At 36.9% G+C, this 27,121-nt stretch overlaps 1 long non-coding RNA gene across 1 annotated transcript; it reads right to left on the bottom strand.

Moving 5' to 3' along the window:
* Window positions 1–21,599: 21,599 nt before the first annotated feature.
* Window positions 21,600–22,522, bottom strand: LOC147628686 (uncharacterized). Its single transcript, XR_015268206.1, has 3 exons — window positions 22,358–22,522; window positions 22,057–22,196; window positions 21,600–21,934 (listed from the first exon to the last, which is right to left on the bottom strand). It is a non-coding gene; the product is annotated as an uncharacterized LOC147628686 (long non-coding RNA).
* Between the last annotated feature and the right edge of the window lie 4,599 nt (window positions 22,523–27,121).

Here is a 27,121-nt window from a genome sequence, read left to right as displayed (position 1 = left end):
GGAAGCAAAATATAAAGAGCTTCACTTTGAATACAAAATTATTGCTATCATTACTAGAAGGCAAAATATAACTACTTTTACCACACAACTTCAATGTCATGATTAAATTAATCTTCATTGATTAAAAAAATAAGTTTAATTATGAGACAATTCCTATAAATGCTTCAATAGTGAGTGACAACATTTGACCAATTTTTTGAACCAATCTCAAAACACAAGCTCCTCAAAAAGATTTGTGATGCTAGTTTTGAATACAAACAAACGTTGTTCAAAACACTCTCAAAACCTAGAAATCCTTGAACACCCCCAAAAAGATTTGTGATGCTAGTTTTGAATACAAACAAACGTTGTTCAAAACACTCTCAAAACCTAGAAATCCTTGAACACCCCCAATGAGGATTTAAATACCAAAAATTGTTTGAAACTACAAGTGTCTAAATCTATTCTAGCACAGGAAATTCCTCCTCTTCATGACTAACTTCTTCATCAGTTTGCTCGCGTCCTACAATGAGTGGTGTTGACTCCGTAGTAAGAGGAATATCAATATCCACAGTATGTGGATCTTCATAAGGCTCAAGATCTGCAAACTGCATTTCATCATCAGGTCCAAAGGGAGGCTGAGGTTCTCCAAACATTCGGTTAGGTTTCGAAGCAAAATTAAAATTTCCTTTACTGTTCAAACCCTGTTCAAACCCGCAGGAGACCAGAAACCAATGGTAGCAAACTCGGCAGCAAAAGAAAGTCTGTCAAGCTTATAGCCTCCTTTGATGTTAGGCTTTGTCCTACAAAAGAAAAAGTTAGGCTTTAACTTAAGCTTTTATAACTTGCAAAAGAATCCTTGAAATTTAACATACCATATGCATAGCTGATGGACCATTTGATTGTCAACGAATGCTTTCTTTGCAGTAGAGATTTGATCATGAGCATGAAAAATTACCAGTGCCCATGATTCAGCTGTTGTGACCTTCTTGAAAGTGTCGATGACTCTTTTATATGCACTTACACCGTACTTTACTTCATCATGTATTGAGTGTGGTGCCTTAAATCCATACAGAGCATCAGCAATGGCTAAAGTAAAATGTTGTGCAGTCACAAACGATTCCATGTTCTCTACTGTGCCTTCATGTGAACAAAATATTGAACTGGTTCTGTAGACATCATCAGAAATGAAAATATTTGCCTCTTGAATGGTCTCCAAAGTTTGTGCCTCTTCTAATCTCTTCCGCTCTGCCCTTATGCGACTCAAATGTTGCTCAAACTCTTGAGGAATGCTCTTTATGGGAGCACGAGGTGCTCGAGACTTGTTAAAATGAAAATAAGTAAACATTAAATGTATTCTAGAATACACATTGACTAGATTACAAAAATCAAAATCAAAATTTTGAAATATTTGATCTAATTTTTTACAAAACCTTCAAAAACACTCAAATGAAAAAAAATCTATTCAAATATGTAGTTTACTTACCGCATTTTTTAAAAGATAAATGAAACGCTCTAAGGAGCTTGGCTGACTAATGATAGGATGAAACATTTGAACCTCGTTCCAATCCTTGCAATTAAGTTTTTTAATCATGATTCTTTGCATGTACAAGAAAGTGTTTTGCCTATTTCAAAAAAACACAAAATGAAAAAACAACTTTAGATGAAATAAAATAAGTAGATTTAAAAAGAAGAATTAGCAACGTACTATTCTAATTCCTTTGCCATTTCATCGAGTGTCAAAGAACCTCCTTTCACTCGTGCTAAGATGGGTATGATAATATTTTTCTTGCGTATTCCTTGCATTGCTCGCCAATTTGTGATACGCATTTCTTCAAGAATTGGCTTCAAAGTGTCCTCATTCCCTGTTCCTTTGCCCTTTTGACTTCCAGGTGGAAGCTTTACTTTTTGCCCTTTGATTTTACCTTCCTCCCAAAGCTTGAAAATGTCTTCTTGTAGATCCCATATCTCTCCATCCACTAAAGGCCAACTGAAAGAAATTGTCATGACTTCGAACATTTGTTTTTCCAAAGCATCCAGCTTTGCTTGACTTCTTTGTGACAAGGCCAACTTGCTTACAAAGCTTGATTTTGAAAGCTTCATCAACTTTATGACCTTGCTGAATATGATTGATCCACTCGTTGTTGTGAAAAAATCTTATCTTTTGTAAGAAAGACATGGATAGTCGCATCTCGGAATAAATGTTGTGATCAAGGGCAAGTAGCTTTGCATCATCATCACTTAACCCAGCATAGACCCATGCTAGGACTATCTTATAGTTCTCTACATGAGGATACTCAGCACATAACTCTTTTTTAGCAATGAGAGAGTGAGTTTCCCCCAAGACAAAGTATTTGTATTGATTGATTTTTGATCTCTTAAAACTCTCTTTGTTAACACAAGAAGACTTATCCACAAGAACAAGAAGGGGTAAAACATTTGTTGTTGGTTTCTCCTTCATCATTACTTTAAGATTACTCACATGTCCAGGGCAATGGTTCAAACTTCTAGTGGTCTCTTATTTGAAACAAGATCCAATGGAGGACGTTCTATGTTAGACAGTAGTAAAATTAAGGGTCTCTCATCAACCATATGAAACCTTTTGGCTTTATTTCTTATGGTATTAGACCAAAAGATTTTGAAGGATCAGACTTTGGAGCTCCAGGTCCAGAAAGCAAAGTATCACTCACATCTTGAGACTTTGACCCAGAAGTCTCTTCAAGAACTTCAATATCTTCCTCTGAGTCATCTATGTCTGTACCTTCATTCTCTTCATAATCAGAATCATCAGTGGAGTGGTTGGTATTGTTCAAATTGTCATGATGCTCTTGAAATGCTTTAGAAAAAGACTACATAAAAAAAAGAAAAAATCATTCTAAGTAGAAGAGGATTTGAAGACTTGATAGAGTGAACTTAAAAGTAAGAACCAAAGCGTACCTTATGCAAAAGTAAGAACACTATAACCATCTCTCTGTATACTAGAATACATGTAGACTCATTAAACCAGACATAAAAAGTAAGCCAAACTTCCTTCTTGTTGCTAAAATTCATTCAAACTAAACAAGACAAACTTCTTGTATACTAGAATGCATTCTAGCATATGCTAGAGTAGACAAACTTCTTGTATAAAGTCAATATTAGGTAATTTGGAAAAAATCTCACATTTTGGGAATCAATTACTCCATATAGTTTTGGACATATCTTAAACATACTAACTCCAAATTTGTTGGAGATCATAGATTTAGATTCTACTCTTCAAGATCTTTCCGATGATATGTCACATGAGGGGGTTTTGACAAACTTTTGGACAAGTTCACCATGCTCCCATTTTTCAAATGGGAATGGGATTTTTCCCAAATTATCTAATATGGTGTTTATACTAGAATACATGCAAACTAGACGACTAGACCTCTAAGTGTTTCAAGATATGAGCTAGAAAGACAAGAATTAAATAGACTAAAAAACAAAGAATAGTTCTCAACGTATTCTAGAATACACAAAGACAAGAAGTTTTATGAGCTACGCATACACTAGAATACATACAAACTAGACTAGACAAACTTCATGTATATTAGAATACATGCAAAGTAGAGTTGACTAGACCTCTACATATTTCAATATATGAGCTGGAAAGACATGACTCAAACAAACTTGAAAAAGAATAACAGTTCTCTACATATTCCAGAATACACAAAGATAAGAAATTTTTTTAACACTAATGAAAAAAAGGTCAAGAGAAAGACATCCATACCTATTTGCGAGTAATCATTGCATCTTTAAACTCTTGTTGGGGGTAGAAACAAGATTCATCTCTTCAAGCCGAAAATTTACAGAGAAAATTCTAACTGCAAGAAACTTCCCTTTGTTGTTGTCTACCAGATGATGAATGATCCCACGAGATATACTTTCTTTGACTTCAACAAAAATCTGCAGAGAAAACTCTAATTGCAATAAACTTCCCTTTGTTGTTGTTTACCAGATGATGAATGATCCCACGAGATATACTTTCTTTGACTTCAACAATGCGACCATAAGTTAGATACTTTGTATTTTCAGAGTAGTCTCCTTTTTCTTCAGCAATAGAAAGGAAAGGTGTGTTTGGCTCAACGATTGTCTTGTGCTTACCTACCATGCCCAAGTGAATTGCTGCCCAAGCAAATCCTTCTCGTGCTTTACCTCTTGCACCACTCCAAAGAGTTGTAGCTTCGATGCTGCTTGAAGACTTTTTCTGTTGAGTTAAAGGTGTGCTTCCTTGAGATGATGGAGGAAGTCCATGAGTAGCTAAAACCATTCTGCTTTATGGTGGTTGATCTTGTAACTCTGGAAACTGGTGAGCTGCTAAAAGTTGTCTTCTTGGCTCACTTGGATGCCTATCAGGGTTTGGAACAGTCACAGTCACTTGAGCCTGAAAGTGAGGACTAATTGGAGCAGGTTGAGATCGAGAAGGTGTCAAGACTCCTGAACGTCCTGAGCCACCACAGGGCCAAATGTAGTTGCTTGATTACTTTTGTTTTGCTTCTTAGAAGTTCGAGCATGGTGAGGCCATCTTAATCCTAAACAAGACAATAAAAAATCATTATCTCATTGTTTTTAAGATAAACAAACAGAGACAAAATCATATTTCTCATGAAAAAATATGATTTGTTAAGTGAAACAACATTTAAGATTAGCAAACGTGTATGTAGGGCAAACAAACGAGAAAGATAAAAAGTGAAAGAGAACAAATAGACATAGAGAGAGAGAGAGAGAGAGAGAGAGAGAGAGAGAGAGAGTGATAACCTCCATGCAAGAACGGACCTAGATGTGTAAGCAAACATGAGATAGGAATGTAAGAGAGAGAGCTCCTCAGCACACTAGAGATAAAGAGGAAGAGAGAGATGTATTCTAGAATACAACAGGTTGTTTTCCTCCAAAGATGTGTTTTGTAATTGAATTTCAACAAATAACTTTCTAGAGCTGTGTATTCTAGAATACAACTCACAAGAAGCTTCAAAACCCAATACATAGATATAAAAGAGAGAAAGCACTAAGAGATAAATAGATCAAACCCAAAATAATTAGGACCCTTTTTATCACCAAAGTACTTACAGAACCTCTTTCTTGAACACAATTTGAGAAAAAATTACCCCCAAAATCTATCTTTTGCTACGTTGCTCTGATGGAGATTCTGACCGCTCCATTGGCTTCAAAAGGGGGGTAAAACCCCAAGACACCTGATCCAAATACTCTCGGGTCGCTCCTCCTCCGTTTTACTACAGTTTACTGTTTTTTAGTCTCGCGAGCACGCGCGACGCGAACTCGAGAGCTTTTGCTTTCTTTGCATGTCTTCTAAAATTAGATAAAAAGCAAATCCTTTTTGCATGGTCTATTCTAATGGTTTACATTGAGTTTGGGTTATTGTAGAATACAGCTTGCGGAACCCGTGTATTCTGGAATTGTAGAGAGAAGTTGTATTCCAGAATACAACTTGATGAAGCTGTGTATTCTGGAATACAACTCAAGTGTAGAAAGAAGTTGTGTTCTAGAATCTAGCTTATTGAAGCTCTGTATTCTCTAGAATACAACTCAAGTGTAGAGAGAAGTTGTATTCCAGTATATACATCTTGCTGAAGCTGTGTATTCTGGAATACAACTCAAGTGCACAGAGAGAAGTTGTATTCTAGAATATAGCTTGTTGAAGTTGTGTATTCTGGAATACAATCTCAAGTATAGAGAAAAATTGTATTTTTGAATACAGCTTGTTAAAGCTCAACTCAAGTGTTGAGAGAAGTTGTATTCCAAAATACAACTTGTACAAGCAATGGATTCTGGAATACAACCTCAAAGTGCATAAGTGTTAAATTTTTAAAAATGTAATGTGACTTCCAGCTTTGTATTCTAGAATACAAATTACTTAATACACAAGAAACATGGCAACTTATCGATTTTTGTGTTGTATTCCAGAATACAACACAAGAATTAGCTTTTTAAAAAATGAAGTCATTATAATTTTTAAAAATTATTGATTAAATCTTTATTTTATAAAATATTATTTTTTCAATCTCTTTTTTTCTTAATTTACATATGAAATCTTCTTTTTGGTATTTTTGTGTATTTAAAAGACAAACAATTCTTTCAAAAAAATATCTTTTAAAAAAGAGTCTATTTTTGAAATCACTTACCTCCTTAGATAATGTTTTTGTTTTTCTTCCTAGCCATTATTTCCTCGTAGCAAACTTTGAACCAAATGACAATGAAAGAAAAATTCAAAATTGTAGCAAATAACAAAGTAATCAAGAAAATGCATACCTTATAGAATTAAACTAAAAAAAACTCCAAATTAAAAAAAAGCTCCAAATTAAAAAAAAAACGCTCTTGTGGCTCTCTTAGCGGCGGGGCAGACCCTTGAAATGTGTGTCTAGAAAGGACTTCCTCTCATCTTTTAAGTCCCATTTTTTACAATAATTAATAATTTTTAATATTTAAATTAATAATATTATTTTTGAATCCAACCATTAAAAGTAAGTTATTTGGATTTAAGATTACACTCCACTTTGTAGCTTAGACCATTGTTTTTTAGAGAAACTTAGAGGTTTGAAGTTCCTAGTCATGGCAGGGCAACAAAATTCTCTCTCAAGCCCGTTTTGCTCTTTTCAAGTGCCTATATCTGTACTCACTCCTAAAAGTCTAAGCCAATCTATCAGTGATGATGATGTTACAAGCCCACTCTTTGCTAATTTATCAAATTCGGATACCGATGTTCCAATTTCTCCATCATTAGTTCAGCCTATTCGTGTGGAGACAATCGCTCCCCTTGAGAAGAAAAGACAAGTTTTTGCATTGCAATGCATTGAGAGAGGCATGTAGGGTGTATTGTTGTGAAAAAAACTGCTTGAGGACACTTGGATTCAGAAAAATTAAGTAGGAACGTGAAAACTTATTTGCTTTAAAACGTGCTCAACAGAATACAGCATTACATGGTTTTTTATTAAGGTCTGGAGAGAAGATAAAATATACAGTTTTCGACACGATTGTGTGTCGAAAGTGTTTTGTTTAAGTAATCAGTGGATGCAAAAGATCTTAAAGCGATTGCAACGGGTGGAAGTAGATTCACGGTGCTCATTTAGTACACGTGACACTCCTCAGCTGTGTTTTCTCTCAAGAGATCTGGATGGAACGATTTGTCACTTACAATGGTGAGCGCATGCCAAATTTAAAATTCACCCATTTGCCTGATAATTTTACAAAGGGAGAAGTTTACAACCTCTACGTGGAAACGTTGAAAGGAAGGAACATGTCATTTCTTTCATTAACTTCATTTCTTAGAGTTTGGAGACAATATTTTGCTGATGTGAAAATTCCCAAGAAAACTAGAATGGGGGTTTGTCAAATTTGTACAGAGCTCAAAGCCAAAAGAGATGTTGCAAAGACATTTGAAGAAAAAGTTTTGTTTGATTTGTGTTTTTTGTACGTTTTAATTTATGAATGAGAATTCCAAGTGGTATAATTTAAACTAGCTTTACATTGTTTTGAGTTTTCAGGTCCTATCCTACAAGCACTTAAAGCTCATCGAGAACAACAAAGTACAGAGCGTTAAAAGCTAGCAAGGATCAAAAGAAGTGCCTTGAGCACAAAGAATGTATTTGGGATTAGTCATAGATGGAATGGATCAAAAGAAGACGTTGATACCCCATTTTATGCGTGCTCCAAAGAATTTGAAGGAAGAGAATTTCATACAACTACACGTTGTTGGAGCCCTCATCTTTAACGGCATCATGACGTCGAAAGTTTTTATAAACTTTCCAGATTTACACAACGACCCTAACTTGACCAACCATCACCGTAATTCAGAAAATAGTAAGTGAATGGCAAGGAGAATTACCTGGCACACTTTATGTGCAGCTAGATAATACGGCAAGGGAAAACAAAAATCAAATAGTGCTTGCTTATTTGAGTATGTTGGTGCAGCAGAAAGTTTTCAAAAAGGTCAAACTTGGATTTTTGTTGGTGGGTCACACTCATGATTAAATTGATCAGATGTTTAACAGGTTTTCAGTCAAACTTGCTAAGAAAAGTGCATTTGACCTTCCAGAGGTGTGCACAATTCTTAAAGAAGCTTATGATCCTGCGCCAAAAATTCATGTTTTGAAAGGCACCTATGATTTTAGAGAGTTTGCAAAACAGGTGAAGATTTTGCAAGCCCTGCATTCGCTCAGCTTAATGACCATAGTTTCCAACATCAATTCAAAATAAAAGAAAAAGAAGCTGAAACACGTTTGTGGTGTAAGAAGTACTCTAACTCAGAGGCATGGCATCCTCAGGATGGTTTGAAGTTTTTACTCAGTGTCCGAAAACGACAAATTCTTCAGGTAGCAAAAATGCTTTTGGCATCAAGCATTGAAGTAGCAAAAGCTCAAAAAGAAAAGCGAGCCATCAATTATCAACAATGTTTGATAGAAATTAAAGAGACCATACAATCAGCACGTGTATTTTCCAGCTTGCTCACTTGGATGGTGGAATACATTTTTTCATGAGCAAGAAATCTTGATTGAGGAAGTTCAAAGCAATTCAAGATCACTGATGAATCTAGAGCCCTTTCTTTGGAGGGTACAAGAACTTGAAGACCGTGATGATAATATTCAAATGCTAAATCAACAAACAGAATTGCCTGAAGAATTGCAAACATTGGTGCATGGGGAGACTCGTGAAGCATATGTTGGTGCTAGAAGGACTAGTCAATGACGGCTGCAAGAGAAGGAAATGTGGGAAGGAAATATTGAGGAGCTCACTGTAGGTGCAATGATTGCAGTGTTAGCAACAGATGATGAAAGCGGATGTCCTTTTTGGTTGGCAAAGGTACCTAAAGTCCTTGAGGAAAATGGAAAAGTAAGCTCAATTGAGGTCCACTGGTACAAGCTCAATGGAGATGATGCATTATCAGGAAAATATTATCTAGAGATGATTCGAGTAAATAAAAAGGGAAAGAAAGCAAATCGTAGTCAACGTCGCGTGGATAGCCTAAGCATGGAGGATGTGGAAGTTCTTGTTTATGGTTTTACCTTGAAAAGTCGGGTCATCTACGAGAACAAACCAAAAAAATTATTCTGGAGAAAGTCAAAGATTTAATACGAGAGGCATAAGACCTCTCATTATAACCAATTTTGTGGACATTATTATTTTATTACAAATTGAGTATTTTTTTCTCAAAAAATGTGTGATTTTATGAGCAACTCTATCATCTTTCAAAGTATTGAAGTGTAAAACTTGCACTTTTTAACAGTTTGAGCTTTTTAGGAGCTCGTGCTCTTTGGTTTAAAAAATAGTGTTTCTTGAGATATTTTAGCATTTTCAAAAATGGGTTGTATTTTTGATAGTTTAGCTGTACTTTTAAATGGCTGGATGTTATATCTCTCATAATACAACATACTCTCCGATTGTGCAGTTGAGTCTTGCTCTTGCTAATCCTCTTGCTAATCTCTCTTCCTAATGCATGCTAGTGAGGGTGTGTGAATGAAGTGAGGTGAGAGGAGGGACGAGTGCCCATAGTGCAACGCGGCGGTGTAGCAACGCTCGTCGGAGGCGCAGTGTAATTGCTTCTCAAGGAGTTGTAGAGCTTGGAGACCTCGAGGATTATGAGCTCGGCCATTGGAAAGATCCTCACGACAGTTGCGGTTCATCAGGTAATCTCTTTTTGGATGTGTTTCAAGGAGGGTTTCAAGGTAATCTCTTTTTGGATGTGTTTCAAGAAGGGTTAAGGTGAGCCTTAACATTTTTGGTGTCACTGCCGGGAAGCCATCCCTTTTGGCGTTTTCCATTGTTTTTCCTTCAATCTACGCATTATCCATTTCCCATGATCTTGATTAATGGTTTTCCATGAAGAAGAGGTGGCTTTGATGGTGATTTGTTGTAGAATAGCTCTCTTTTTTGTTTTTGAAAAGAATGCCTTTTGCTTAATTTGTTGTTTTTTTTGTTGTTTTTGTGGTTTTTCATGTTCTTAGGGCTTGCACATAGTTTGTATTAGGCTTAGTTTGCATCCATTGCATCAAACAATGTAATAGATTAAAATTTTTAGTGAATGTTAGCTCTCTTTAGTGTTAAATATAGAACTAAGATCATTAATTTTAGCTTAATTGTGTGTTTGTTGTTGAAATTGTTTGCATTAGAGTATTAGCAAGCCATTAGGAGTAGCTTAATCTTTTAAAAACCATTAAAAATCCTTGAATTTGACTAATTTCTCTTAATGGACTAGCTTTTATCATTAAGGATGATTAATCTTATTCAAGAGGTAAAAAAATAGAAAATGTGTTAATTGGGGTCTAAATTAATCATATTAGTAGTCTAAATTGGTGTTTTTGAGTATTTTGAGAGCATCTAGATGCATCAAAACACCTAATTACATCACATTTCTTTATTAATTGAAAAAAATTGACTCTCTTTGCTTAATTTTGCCTTAAAAAAAGAGACCACAATTAAGAGTCTAATTAATCTCTTATTTTAGATTAATTTACACATTTATTGATGCACAAAGATTAGCATTACCTTGATCTATCCAATGATGTGCTCAATTGTGTGAATTAATTAAGGATTAGTGGTTAATTAAAGTCCTTGATTAGTATAAAAGAGGGAAAGATTAATGAAAAGATTAATCTTGGTTTAATTCTTAATTACTTTTTTCCATAACTCATTAAGCCTAATGACGCATTCAATGAGTAGATGCTCATGAGTTGTCAAATTATCCATTTTCTGGGTCATTTATGAAGGGTATAAGGGGTGTCATAAAAAGGTTGACTTTTTTGATTCCCACTTACCTTTTTGGGAAAATGCCATATCTCCTTCATTTTAAATTAAAAAAATACCCCCCCCCAAAAAAGGAAAATTCGTATTTCCCACTAGACTCCAAAAAAATTTGAATTTAATTTTTTCGTGAAGTCTGGTTCACGCGTGAACCATTGCTACAACTTCATGGCCTAAGGGTTTATGCCATGATACTAAAAAGTGTCCCACTTCATCCACAATTGACTCAAAACCTCCATCTCCCATGCATCAAACATAAACAATCCAAAGGGTAGAAACTGCTCTCAAAAAGCAATTAATCGAACACTTCAGTATTTCTATTGTCGTGGACCTCAAGGTGGCAGACTGCACAGTTTGGAATACTTCCATGCCCATAGTCACTGACACTTTACGACCCATGTGTAAACAACGTGGCATTGATCACATGTTCCAATATTGCCCAAGACGAGTTGCTTCAATGCAACTTGTCTCACAAAATACAACTGTTAACATCTTAAGTGTACAAAACATGCAATTTTTCACGGTACCCTTGAATGTGCTTACACGTTTCCAAGCCAAGGCACGATAAACAGTAAAAAAGAATGCAAAAGACAATATCTCAACAATGGGTAGAAGAACATGCTTTAAAGCAGAACCCAAAAGAAAAAGAAAACCCTTTTAAAACTAACAAAGAGAAGGGACAACAAACTATTGAAACCAAAGTTGAATTAAAAGACAGGGAAAAGGAGCCTGTAGAGGACATAAAACCAAAAGGGGACATAAACCCAATAGAGCCAAAAGCTATACATGATGCAGAAGCATCCACCTCAAAGAACACCACACAAACCTCCAACCTCATATGCGACACATGGTACAAAAGCCCAAAAGAAAATTCGATCTCGACACATGGGCAAGCATAATGAAAAACTGACAATCCAAAGAAAGTCAAAAAATGAAACAAGTTCTAGTACGTCACTAAGTGAGGATGAAACAAGTTTTGACTCTTCACTCAGTGCACCTCATAGACCAATCAAGAAACTAGAATCCACCCAACCACCCCAAATTGATAATAATGATCACATGACATATGCGGAATGCAAAAAACAAGCTCAGAAAGCATGCTTAGCTTGGTTGAATGTCTTACAAGATCACCGATTATGATTGAGTCTCATGATGCCAATTCTTAAAAAGTAACCAGAATATAAAGCCCAGAGGAGTACCGCTTCCCCTTTCAAGAGGAAGACATACTCTCTACAGAAGAGTCATTTGAGACAGATTGCACGAACTATATGCTTGAGAAAGCACGTGAGGAATTCGAGAATTTCCTTACAAGATTAAAATAGTCTCTCAAAACCTCATTTGGAGGAATGCTCTTCTCTCATGGTGAAGCCATCATAACATCAGCACTTGCACCTTTAAGGACTCAACATGAGTTATACCAACATAAAGAACTCCATAGAATAGGACTATGAGGATTCGCAAGCTACATGCTTGAGAAAGCACGTGAGGAATTCGAGAATTCCCTTACAAGACTAAAATAGTCTCTCAAAACCTCATTTGGAGGAATGCTCTTCTCTCATGGTTGGTGAAGCCATCATAACATCAGCACTTGCACCTTTAAGGGCTCAATTATACCAAGACATAAAGAAATCCATAGAATAGGACTATGAGGATTCGCAAGCTTCCAAATAGACCTCATTAAGAATTGTTAGAGGGCCAAGTGTGCTAGTGTACGCATTGGGTACTCTTGAAAAAGCTAAGAGCCAAATAGAGGATGAAAGTGAATGGGAATATGAAACAGAAACGAGATCTAAAGTTGAAACAAAAACTGAAACATCCATGGTTCCTTTGGAAGATTCTATCATGTTATGGTTGGATTTCCCTACAGGCAATGATGTTAAGTACGAACGCGCATTGATTAGCCCTCGCTCTAGTCATAACATCATGACAATAGACACTTGGGTGTCATTGGGACAACCTAAACTCATCCCTATAGACAATAGTCTTGCAAGAGGAGCCAATGGAAAAAACATTGAAATTCCAGGTTACTTCAACTACACTACTCAAACAATCAATGGTGGCGATATGGAATTCACATTCCATGTTACCCTAGATTCCCTTGAGTATGATGTCGTCCTTGGTAGAACTTGGATAGGTGAATCGTTGTATTCAATAGATGAATCCATGCAAACAGTCACCTTGAACACTCTTGCAGGCAGGCAATGTACAATTGCTATTACGGGAGGAAGAGACCTTGGAGGAGCTTGAACTTCCAACATATCTTACTGCAAAGATCCCTAGGATTCTGGTTGGATTGGAAATTTTCCATAAAATCACCACAGCTCAAGCACATCTTTATCCAACACGAGAACACAACCTCATGACCCTTGAATTATGGGATTTGTTAGGTCAACCAACACTCACGGCACATCCTGAAAGAATTTCCTTTACACAAGACTTGTACATGCCATGTTTGGGGTACTTTGAACATACAGCGTATATTGAAACTAACTCGCTTACTTGCAAGTTTTTTGTGGTTATGTGTTGGAAGAAAATTTGATCTTGGATCATAAATGGACAAATGATCCAAGATTAAATTTGCTAGTGATAGAGTCATCATGGTGGTCAACAATAAAAAGTTGACAATACCATACTGCAAGGAAGATGGTCCAACTTTAATGGATTTCTATGATGATGAACGCAAAAGGTTACAAGCCTCTTCCACAGAAGCCCCTCTACACAATGACCTACCATCTGCGTCAACAATCGACTCCGTTTTTAGAGTATCTACTCCTTCAACCCCATCCTCACCTACGAAGTTCAATGCCAAAACCTCGCAATCAACAACTATTCCTGTAAAATTTCTCACAGCCCAACCATCTATCTCTAAAAGGAACTCAAAGAAAAGGCCCCGGAGCCTATGCATTTTCGACAAACCTCACCATAGGAGACAACCACATGCTTAAAGGCCTCGTCACATTGACAGCTACTCGACAAGAGACTCTAGCCTCATCATCGTCAATAATGCCCATGAGTCTCAAACTTGCAGCCTCAGTGCCAACCAAAGTCAAGGAGGGCCCCAAACCTTCCACATCAACCCAAAAGAAAACTCCACCAAGACAACCACAATCAAGGTATCTTCATAGTATCAAGATGTGGGTGTGGCAAAACACCTACTTGTAGCTCAAGGCTACTATGAAGGTGCTAATCAAAAGTGGGTGCCTTGACAGTCAAAACCTCTTCCTCAATGCAGCACTCAAAGGCCAAGGAAAAAGAAAAGTACTCCACAACACCATCCACAAAAGCTTATGCGAGTTCCTCAAGGAACTCCACCAAGTCAACAAGTGTGGGTACCAAAAAGATTACTACAAGCACAAGGGTACTACCAAAATACCAAAGCTTGGATTCCCAAGCGCATCACAAAGTCCCCTAAGCTTGCACAAAGAAGGAAGCCTCATCACCAAGCACATTAGCCACTAGTTTATAATGTTCATCAAAGATGGGTGCTTGTGCATGTGCTTCAACAACAAGGATACTATGATGGTACTCCCATCATATGGCCAAAATCGAACAACGTGAAGAAAACCTCACCACCACGGACTTCAACCCCAATAGCTTCACCTAAAGTTCGACAAGAGTGGAGGCCCAAGCAACACGAAGCAAGTCACTCAACCACTCTCGTGCATTCAGCACCTACACAAGAGCTTGTATGTTCAAGCAACCCCAATGGTAACCAACGAGCAATCTTATCTACTGCCCTCGACAACATGTGAGCCAAAAATTCAAGAATAAATTCCTACGTCTACAACGAAGACTTATGAGCGCATCAAAGATAAACTCACAATGCTCTTGTCACCCCTTTGGATGTGAAGCATAAGTGCACAAGAACCTGTTGCTCACATGTCATGCTCTAGCTGACCCATAGAATCATTTCAATAAAAAATCATCGGGGTTAGAACCTGCACTTTCAAGGGCTTAGGCCATTTCACAGAATAACCTCACGGCCTTTTAAAAAAAAAACCTGCAATCCCACGGAATTCCAACTCACGGAATTACATCTCACGGAATTCCATCTCATGGAATTCCAACTCACGGAATTACACTTCACGGCTTGCACTTTCATGAAAACACCATTTCACTGGATTAACTTTCATGGGTTTAGGCCATTTCATGGAATATTCCTTCACGACCAAAAACCTGCAATCTCACGGGATTAGACCGTTTCACGGAATACCCCTTCACAGCCAAAAAACCTGCAATCTCACGAGTTCAGGTTTCTCACGAATTATAGTCTCTCGGATTAAGAACCTACACTTTCATGATTTATGCCTCATCATGGATTAAGCCATCTCACGCATTAACACTTTCCTCCAACGATCTTATATATTTGTTAAGCTTATTACTTACTATTATTTTGGCTAAATTAATGTAGCAGTTGCTCTATAAGTACATATCCATACTCATGTGCATAGCAGAACATTTGCACCAACTCCTCACCATCGACAACTTTAGGTACATCTTTAGATGGGGGGCCATGGTGGGCGAAAGCCTGGTCAATGGTATAACCCATCGCCTGGATTTTTATTCAAATTACAAACCTCTCCAAACGACACTACCATCTTCACAAATCATATATCTTTTATCCTTAGTGCAGATATGTATATTAGCCTCACAAGTCGACGTAATTTTTTCAATCCTCACCAACAAGTGGCTACTTCAACACAGGGCAGTTCAATAAGAGTCTATATGACTCAATTCTTGTACTTCATGTATATCTTCTTCATAAGAGCACTTAAATATACATTAAAAAATAAAAAAGACATGGGCAGAAGAAAGCAGGAAGAACAGGTCCTACTCAACAATATTTGACAAGAATCCTTCCACAAAAAGGGACATCATCGAAGGCCAATTTCTTCAAATGATGAATGTCGCTTCAATGACTCAGATGATGAGGAACTGAGAATCACAATCTCGTTCTGATGATTTTGTCTGTGTTCTTCCGAATTCATCCTTTTCTCTCCTGTTATTAACATCTCTTAGTTTTCCAACTAACACAAATCCCATGTAACTTTGCTTATGATTGCCAAAAAAAAGTAAGCAAAAAATATTTAAAAAGAAAAGCTCACAAAAATATAAAAATGCAATCGTTTCGCAAAAATCCCACAACGCCCACCTGTTAGGAACTCCCGCTAATCTCTAACCTTTTCATTTACTAACTAGCCTTTCTTATTCCTTCCGGAGGAGGAACAACAACCATTGAACATCACTCAACATCAAAAGCCATCAACAAAGCTTGCCGATTCTCCCCACACAAAGGTCTTTTACGCGATCATGAGGACGCGATCAGCATTTGGAAGGGGGGAATGTTAACCCATTCCTAAGGTTAACAAGAGCTACTACCATTATCTTCTATCAAGGAGTCTAAGGTAGATACACCATAAGGTCATACCTTCAAGATGATATAAAGCAATGGTGTCCAAATCTACAACTTGGGGACGGGTGCCGTAATGGTCCTATGGAATACTTATGGTGATTTTCACTTCAAGAGCATGTGGTAGTAGTAAGTTAGGATGAAGTCCCAAGTGATGTACTTCATGGATAGATTATGAGATGAGTCATTGTAATAGCATTAGGCCTCTTATGAGGCTTAAGTGCCCGGTCGACCACAGTTTAAGTGCGTGTGAACACTTATGGCCATGTATATAAGTGAATCTCTCATAATACAAAGAACTCTCCCATTGTGCAATAGAGTCTTGCTCTTGCTAATCCTCTTGCTAATCTCTCTCTACTGCATGCTAGTGAGTGTGTGTGAGTGAAGTGAGGTGAGAGGAGGGACGAGTACATGTAGTGCAACGCGGTGGTGTGACAACGCGCACGGGAGGCACGGTGGAATTGCTTCTCAAGGAGTTATAGAGCTTGGAGACCTCAAGGGTTATGAGCTCGACCATTGGAAAGATTCTCACGATAGTTGCGGTTCACCAAGTAATCTCTTGTGTGAGCCATAACAAGACTTCCATGTGATCTTTGCTAGCCATAAACTTAATGATGTTGTGAACATAATTATGCAACCACCATTGAAAGAGAAGGGTTAGCCATGGTATATGCCATGAAGAAGTGCATGCATTACCTCCTAGATCTACCAAAAAAAAAATTCTTTGTTGACCATCAAGCATTTTTGTATATAGTGAATAAGCCTACCAAGATGGTAGAATCATCGAGGAGCAATTGGGACCACAAGTTTTACTATGCTCTATGCTATGTGGTTTGTTGGAGAAGTTATGCATTTGGGAGCCATTTATGAGCTGATTAAGAATGTTGTAAACTATGAGTTTTTAAGTGGAGTTTTTTAATGGATCTAATTTTCATTGTGCAACTTTTATGTAACCCCTATAGGTATAAGGAGAGAGAGTCATCCTCAAAATACCAAATTGATTATATCATTAGTAGCAGGACTACAGGAAGGAGGTCATCCTAAACATATCAACATCCCAAGCCTGGTCATCCAACCATACACCATCATTTCAAGTAACCTCTAACACACAATTACTCCTGGCAAGCTTCGTCATCCAATCATACACCATCATTTCAAGTAACCTCTAACACACAATTACTCCCCTCACCTCGAAGCATCCGCCACCCCCCTCCAACCCTGCTGTGGGAAAACTAAAACCTCACCGATAGAGTTGAAGACCCCCCCAAAAGTCGACTGACTTCAATAGATTCTAGGGGAGGTAACTAAGAAGGAGTGGGTACTTAAGAGTAACCTAGATGGCTAAGGTAGATTTGACGCTCATGCAAAGACTTTGGATCCCCATCAAGCTACTAGAAACCCAAGGCTTCTATGAAGGGAACTCATTTGTTTGGGTCCCAAGAACATTGCCATCTGCACCAACCCCTGAAACTAATAAGATCCAAGGGATGATCTTAACACTCAGTAACACCTTAGAATGAAGTTTAGACAAGCGTACACCAACAAATCTGATTGCTGCGGGCGGTGACGTCCAAGCTTTCATGGACGGGCAAGCAACTCTCTCTCCTCGCCCATTGTGAGAGTGTATGCATAATAAGCCACAAACCCTAAGCTGTTGTTGTACATATGTAAGATAGCACTCCCAATCAAGTGCATAGGTACTACCTTCACTTGTAATGGCAAACATAAAACCCAAAAACATAACTAGAAACATCCAAAAACATGCATGTGCACACACTTGCATATGCACATGCCCACACTTAAGCGCACACATGCAATTTTAAGTATTTGAAATAAATACATTAAGTTTGGTGCCTTGCACACACATGCAATTTTAAGTATGACATGACCCCTTTATCAATATAAACTTAAAAAATTCATTAAAACGACCACTGACGTAAGTAAATTTCGTTAGATTCCCCCCGAAATGTTCATTAACCACTCCTCATATTGAATGCATGTGATTCCCCCAACACAAACATACTTCGACACATACAGATGCGCGTACACTCAAATAGAATAGATGGGAACTCATATTACATACATATTTATATAATTCATAACCATAAAAAAGTATGCACCACACACACGTGCACTCACATGCACACATGCACATGCTCATCCTTATGCACGCATGTGCTTGTGCCCACGCTTGCATCCACACAACCTCTCTCTCTCTCTCTCTCTCTCTCTCTCTCTCTCTCTCTCTCTCACACACACACACACACACACACACACACACACACATGTGCACGCAAGCACACAATCAACCCCATGAAAAAACTTACTTACACGTACTTCACAAGTATAGAAATCTATGCATTACATGCATAGAGGTGCACACACACACACAATAGATAAGCATACAAATAATTACAAGCCTATGCATGCCTATATATGCATTACACTCATACAACGCATACAAATAATTGCAAGCCTACATATGCCATTAGCATAAAGATGCATATTCACATGCACACACACAATAAACATTCATGAGATCTTTATCAAGAGACAAACACACAATAGTGGATACGCATCAAGGAATGATAACGTAAAGCATAGTCCACATAGTACATACAACATTTGCTTGTAGAATCCCATCTTACCACATTTACAAAGAAGAGGTCCTTTTCATTCATTGGGACAAGCACTCTCTTTGTATTGATTGTCATTGATTGTCCCACATTGTATGGAGACTTTCATGGTTTTAAAATAAGCAATAAAACACGAGTTATGAGATTTATAGACACTAGTTGCTATTCCATGGAATCAAAATAAGCAATATAACACGAGTTGTGCACTGTCAGGGTCATGTTTGAGGAAAGCCAAGGTTCATGTCTGTCTCACATTATCTGAACACATTAATGAGTTTCTCTGTCATGGATTTGAAATAAGCAATAAAAATATATAAGCTTTGTGTGATTTATAATGTATAAGCATACTATCACTTTACAAAAAGGTACTTAAGTTATCACGAGTGAGTGATGAAATTAGTGAGAAAAATAAAAATAACTCACATTTGTCTCAATAAAGAATTAGAAAAGTTGAGGCTCATTGTTCTATTGCACTCAATTTATGCCATTACCATGGCTATCCTTTGTGGCTCATGTTCTGTTGCGCTCAATTTATGCATGTTACCATGGCTATCCTTTGAGGCCCATGTTCTATTGCACTCAATTTATGGAGGCTACCATGCCTTTTCTTTGTGGCATATGTAATGCATAAACGTTCCATACTTCTCCCCTTCTTGCTATGTATAGAGTTCCATTTTTAACATATTGAAATGCGCTTCCATGAAAGTGCCTTGAACTCCAAAGACATGAGTTTTGGAGCAACTCTAATCATACATTCTACATGTGTGTGTGTGTGTGTGTGTGTGTGTGTGAGAGAGAGAGAGAGAGAGAGAGAGAGAGAGAGAGAGAGAGAGAGAGAGATTAGAGCTTACAAATCTACCAATGATGAAGCATGCCACAAAGGCGCATATTTCAAAAATTCAAAGCGTGTTGAAGTAAACCTTATACCAATGATGAACCATGCCACAAGGTGCATGTTTCAAAAATTCAAAGCGTGTTGAAGTAAACTTATCGTAGGTTTACTTCATTACCTTCACAAAGGAGATGTACCATGCGTTGACTTTGCTATTTTATAGTAATGTTTATGCTAATTATATTATAATGCTTATGTTTTAAGCTTCACTCCTATTTAACGTTAACAAATTTACCAATGATGAACCATGCCACAAGTGCATATTTTAAAAGTTCAAAGCATGATTGCACTACACTAGTAGGTTTACTTCAAGTCGATGATGAAGAAGAAATACATTCTCAATACCTTAAGAGACAATTACCATGCATTGACTTTGCTTATTTCACTGTAATGCTTATGTTGGATTTACGTTTGATAGTCATAGTCTAGTCCATACAAGGAGCGCGCAACGCTTTCGTGCAAGGCACAATAGATTTGGAGGCTCAAGAAATTTGATGTAGATAATATTCACTATTGAGATGTGTACACAAGAAATACAAATCTAATAGTCCATTTGGGCCTCTCATGTAACCTGCATAATCTTCACTTATTTCATCCTTTTCAACCAACAAAGGAATGGTCCATTTGAGCCTCTCATGTAGCTTGTATGGCCTTTGCTTAAGATGTGTACAGAAGAGATACAAATCTACTTGTCCATTGGGGTCATGCATGAAGGATCTCGATACTCATTACTTTGATGAAACAAAACAACAAAACATTAACTTAACATCAATAGCATAGCCACCTTCAAAATTAGGTCACATACTGATTAGTAAAGCTTAGGCTCACATGTTATGCACTTCTCATCTCTTCTCAATAGGTCTCTAGAACTTTGAAATGCTTAGGCTCACATGTTATGAACTTCTCATCTCTTCTCAATAGGTCTCTAGAACCTTGAAATGCTTAGCATTGATAATCATCTCACAAATTCTAATGATACGTGCATATGCACAGTACTACTTCGCAATACTCATTACTTTGATGAAACAAGAACACTGCATAAATTCGACATAAATAGCATAGCCACCTTCAAAATTAGGTCACAAATACCACAATTAGTAAGGCTTAGGCTCACATGTCATACACTTCTCATCTTTTCTCAACTTCTAACATCACATACTAAATCCGAACCTTAAAAACTCTACTCGAGAATGTATATATATATATATATATATATATATATAGGAACAATGAAAAATATGGAACGCACGTCGCACCCCCTTTACTTCACTAAATAAAACATTGCGTGAGGTTGTCTTCTGATAAAGTACCATTTAAAACACTGCCACCCACCATACCTCCTTTACTTCACTAAATAAAACATTACGTGGGGTTGTCTTCTGATAAAGTACCATTTAAAACACTGCCATCCACCAATCAAGAGTGGTATCGTAGCATGAAAGCTCGCATCAAGATTACCAGGAAAAGTATGCCCCGAACTTAAGAAAGTCAAAGGTACACGAGAGTGTTTTTTAAAGAGAAGCCAGTGAGTAATTTCACACAAAATGCAACTTTAAATGCGCAACGAAAATCAGTATCCAAGCTTCAAAAGCCTAAAATACCATTGCTTAATTTCCCCCCGCTTTCTATATTAAAAAGATTTATACACGTACTCCCTGCCATCTTGGTTTTGAAGAGAAAAGACGTATGTACTAGTAAGCAGACTTCCAATTTTCTTAATGTATGTATTAGTGAACTTCTTTTCCTTAATCACCTACTGTTTGCAGACTTTCAATATTCTTAATGTATGTATTTCATCAAGCCTCTGGCTCTGGTTTACAGCCTTACACCAACCTAATCTGAAAATACCGCATGCCTTGAAGGCTATTCCAATGCACTAGCTAGTGCAACATTAAACTGACAGCAAAAACAGAGCTTGTGTAACGTACAGACTTAAATCTAATACATACCCGATACGATAAGCTTATACAAGTATAGGGCCTATTGTTCTCACCAACATCGTGTGTGTGTGTGTGTGTGTGTGTGTGTGAGTGTGTGTGTTTGCGCGTGCGTGCGTGTGTATGGAGCTCGCCAACAAGCAATATTAAGATTGGTTTGAGTTGGCTTACTTTCGGCTTATATATGGATGAGCATAAATACATTGCTTTGACGTAGATTTGATCGCATCCCAGGATGTAGTTGCAGCATCATCAAGATTCTCGCCTCAATACTCAAAGAGCAGTCCTGCACTTTGATCTCCTCCCTCTGCATCACAAGACCATATACATTACCACTGAATTATCTTAGGAGCAGGTGAGAGCATAAAATATGCATGTGCGGACGAAATACGTGCATCAATTATCGCATGAGGGAGAATGCTTGCTTACCCTTCTTTTTCATGTAAACATCCAGTTGAAAGCACTGCAGGGCTGCATTTAGTGAAAATCCTCATAGAAAATCTTTCCGTCTTGAGATGAGAGACCTGATGATGCTGCAACTCCATTGATTAATGCATGCGCGGAGCTCCCTGCAAGGTAATGTCAAGGAACATGTTGTAAGAAATAAGAAGTTAGGCTTGGCAGTTGACATTAGGGCTAGCCACCATATTGAAAACCAATAATAATGATTCAAATACCTCTGCGAATACGATACGTTAAAAGCAGCACCCAACTGCGGGAATTACTTGACCTGATATAGTCTCAACAACCAGCTGCTATTTTAGAAGTCACGACTCTAATTAGAATTCAAATCTGCAAATAATAACGCTAATTCATAGAATGAAGAATAATTAGCTCTAATATCATCACTCGATTACAAAAAGAGTGAGGCGTATAAAACACTTATGAGGAAGGATTTAGAACCTTAATGCACTGCTTCACAATGTCAACCGACTCTGCAGTGTTAGGAGCTCATTTAAACAGGAAAACCCACTTGTTAGTAAGAAGAAAGAAAAGCTCATCTCTATGTATATTTTGCAGTGCAGCGTCTTTTGGGTAGATTAGCTTGCTTAAACCTTGCTTTATATACACAAAAGAAGCAAGATTTAGAGCTCTAAATTATGGAGAAAAGAAAACACCAGGTTCGACCTTAATTTAGAACGTTGAAAAAAAAAGGGCCGGCTTCGACAAATGGCAAGCTTCCAAATTTAGATGATGACAATGGACATACGACATGAAATGATGAAAACAAAAGAAAAATAATTAATGAGAGCATAGAATAAATCTCAGAAGATGCTACAAAGTAAATGAAAATAAGAACCTCTCTTTCAACTGACATGGCCAACCGTTTCATCGAATTAAAGAGGGGTCTTTTATGGACCTGGAAGTACAAAAAAAGTGGTTTCTATGCCCTTTGACGTCTTTGAAGTTTGAACCCTCTCGCAAAAAGTGTTATATATATATATATATATATATATATATATATTACATACATATTAATATCTTAAAAACATTATATACATACATACATAGAAAGTAAAAATAATATCTTAAAAATATATTTATACTAAAATGATCTCATTGTAATTTTCTTATCTATATATATTACATACATAGAGAGTAAAAATAATAGCTTTATATATATATACTCTTCAAGTATATATATATACTCTTCAAGTATATATATATAAATGTTATCATTGTAATTTTCTTATCTTGTCTTTATATATGTGTATATATATATAAATGTTTACAGAAATACACGTATAGTAAATGTACGTATGTACATGAAATAAACTATATATGCATGTAATATATATAAAAACACGTGGAGTATGTATGTGCATGCATGTATTTAGAATATATATTTATATTATATACATTAAATAACAGTTATAGATACAGAAGTACTTACATGCAGTTTGGAAATAGTTTGAACTGGACGTTTGTAATAGGGATTTTTACTTGCATGGAAAGCTTTCAATCTTTTTTCAGAGAGCGATGGGTTGAAGGACGAGGAATCTTCAGATTCTAGGTCTAAGATTCTAGGTCTAAGGTAAGTTGGCAGGCCACTTGCCGAAAGAACTACACACACCCAAAAACAAAAAAAAAGACAAAAAAAACAAAAAACAAAAAATCATCATCGTCGAGGCTTTTTTCTTCTGGAAATTATAGCGTCAATTCTTGGAAATTATAGTATGGATCTATCGATCATGGATACATTATGTATGATCCTTTTAAAAAAGGGAAAAAAAAGGTAAGAGAATATTATATATTAGAGAAATCGAGAGAGCAAATATAAATATAATATTCCTTTTTTGAAGAGACTCTTGACCTTTTCTAATTTAGTAAATATAATATTCTTGTAAAGGCCTGTGTGTGACACGTGTATGTGTGTTGGAAGGGGGTTGGACCGTGGAAAAAAATTGGCCAAAATTAAACAAATGTACTAACGTCCTTAACCTGCAGGCTTGTAGAGCTATCACAATTTTAAATATATATATTTTTCTCTCTACAGCTTTTCCTCTCAACGGTCGGCAGTCTGCCACCCGGCCCCCCTAATAAAGAGCCCAGTCACACGAGCATGCTAAAAATAGACTTGCCTTTTCAAGATGATTCTCTTATCAATGCATAAAATTTTACCCTACACCGTTAGAACGTACCCCCTCTCTCCCAGCCTTTTTTTTTTCAAATAAAGGCAGCTTAAGCCTTATATTAAGAAGTTAGAGGAGGCAGTTACAAAACATAGAGTGCTTTAATGAGCATCACATCCTTGGAGATGACAGAACCTCTCATCTTCCACAGTTCTTAAATTTTCTGTATCACCTGGTCCACTTGCTTTCCTTTAGCTTTCTTATGCAGACGAAGAAGCTTGGTGTCCAGATCTTTCAATCGTCTTTGTATGAATCTTTCACCTGCATGTATCAAGTTCTCTTTCAACCTGAAGCTGTTAGTACGCATGCTGTTAAAAATGGAATCAAGTCTATGTAACCACCGTGTACCCTAATAGTTCAGTTCTCAAGACAGCCCACAGTTCCAAAGTGCAACCAATGCCTTCTTCGAGTAACATGTTTTTCTAGCCAAGGGTGTGCCACACAGATGCAAGGAGGCTAACCTCTCTCCAAGCCTTCTGACATAATCTAATCATCAAGCGTCTAGTGTTGTCCCTTTCAACTCCTTAATACAACTTTACACCCTTTTGTACATAACCCGGTATGGAGTGTAATTTTCTCGGTGAAATTTAAAAATCCCGATTGGACTTCGACATTGTCTTTAATTTTAAGGGCTGAAATTTACATGTTTTAGCTATAAATCTCGAAATTAGTATGGTTTTTAAATATTTTTAGGTCAATCCCGATTACGTTTTAGCATTGTCTTTAATTTTAAAGGTTGAAAAAACATTTTTTTTCGAGCACTGCTTTCATCTAGCAAAATCGCGGAACCTCTTTCTTAAATTAAATTTCTTTAGTTTTCTTTTTTATTTATTTAGAAAAGCTCGAAAACATATTAAAAAACAGATAGAAATAAAAAATTTTGGTAAAAGAAGAAGCTTTAACTTCATATCAGAATACCAAGGCTACATCTAAGATCATCACTCTTGCTCCAAACTTCTTTGGCACTCGTAAGGTAACAAATGTACGTTAACTCTTCAACCTGTTGATCCACATAGCAATGACCTTCATTCTCTGCAGTAACCTGTAGAAGTGGATTCCTCAATCTCCTTCTCTTATATCCTTAGCAAATTATTTAATTCGTAGCAATGCTATCTATCTATCAATTAGAACCTCCTCCTTCTCCTTTATTAGAAGTTCTTATCAAATAAGTGATCCTTTTGAAGTGTTAATTAGTGGAACCTTCTTCTTAAACTTAGTGGCCCAACCTGATGCAAGAATAGCTTGGAAATTGAATAACAGAGGATTGAGAAGGCTAGGTGATTGGGATTTCTCTCATGTTGGGTGGAAGGAGTTGGGACAAATAAGTGAGGAGTTTGGGCTGACCTACAGGTGCTAAACACATGGCCTAGAGGAAATTGAGAAGGGTTGGGTTTCAATTGCCTTCAATGAGGCTTGTTGGTTGAAAGAGTGGTCTTGGTTCAATGGAGTGAAGTTGGACAAGGTGACTACTAGCGATGAGCAAGAGTGAGGTTAATGTGTTGTACCACAACAAAAACTCGAGAGTAAGGTGGAACCTTAATACTTGCATTTTAAAAAAAAAACTGAAGAATAAGGTGGAACCTTAATACTTGAATGAAGAGATGGAAATTGCTATGGGAGCTGGATGTTCTTGGGAAGGCGCAGACTTTTCTCTGTGGATACAAACTATTACAGAGGAACTTCACATTTGGAACCTGTCTTGTAGATGTAGAATAGTAGTTGAAGATTGCAGACATGCCTTTTGGGGTTGCCCTTCTATTAGGGGGCTTTGGGGTGGGATTGATAAATGGGTACTATGTTGTGGGGACTGGCTGTTGGAGAGATTGACTGAAGCTGAAGGGGCTATTAATCTTGTATTTTATCTTATTAGATATTGTTGTCTGTGGGAGATTTGGAACTCCAGGAACTAGCTGGTATTTCAAAAAGGGTCAAATCAGGGGTTGGATGTGATAGAGTTGATGTATAGAATATTATGTAAATAAAATGAATGATAATTCTTTTGAGATAGTTCAGGCCTTATAGGTGGGGATAGGTTGGGTTGCTTTCAAGCTATTGAGATATTAAGATATTTAGTACATACTAGGGTAACCTTTTGAAGTGTTATTATGTGAATCTACTATTTAGTGGAACTTTTGGAGTGTTATTATGTAAATATTCTAATTTAAACTCAGCTTTCTCTAGAAAAAAGAATTCTTCTAATTCTTAAAATTAGTTGTGAATCTTCTAATTATTATAGAAGCCTTTTGAATCATGAACGTCGTTGGGACTCCGACTCGAGCCCCTCAAAAATAAAACCCTTTTTTTGTGCATATAAAATACCGTGTTTTTTAACGATTATTTCAAAAATTTGCATGAATAAAATGTTCAAAATAGGCAAAAATAGGCTCTCCAAAAATCAAGTCTAAATTGATGTGATTAAATCAGTACCTTTTTTGGGGGGGGGGCTCCCACTTTTTTACAATTTAGATGACCAATAAACAGGAATCCACATGCTTTTTATAAAAGGAAAATAAAAAAAATTGACCAATTATCAAGAATCCACATGTTTTCTGGAATCTGTACTCTATTTCAGGTCACAATAAAGTCATATCACATAGCTGGCCTGCACGTTTTTTTTCTCGTTTTTTTGGGGGGGTTTAACTTTTGAATTCCTAAGGGACGTCGTCTGCGCACTGATCTAAAAATACTTGCTTGCCAGCGATGCTGTGGGAGCTCAAAAATGTACTAAAAATATTAAAATATTGCTAGGTGTGAGGAATTTGTATCATTTATTTCACTGATTTCAATATCTCAAATAAGGTTCACGCATGTGATCACTAGTACGTACTAACAAAAACTTCAAAAAGGTTTTCACGATCAAG

The sequence above is a fragment of the Cibotium barometz genome, chromosome 19, assembly GCF_041138505.1.
Source record: "Cibotium barometz isolate CiBa-2024 chromosome 19, ASM4113850v1, whole genome shotgun sequence".
Classification (NCBI taxonomy): domain Eukaryota; kingdom Viridiplantae; phylum Streptophyta; class Polypodiopsida; order Cyatheales; family Cibotiaceae; genus Cibotium; species Cibotium barometz.
Note: the sequence above shows the minus strand (reverse complement) of the source record. Positions and strands in the feature narration are given on the sequence as shown.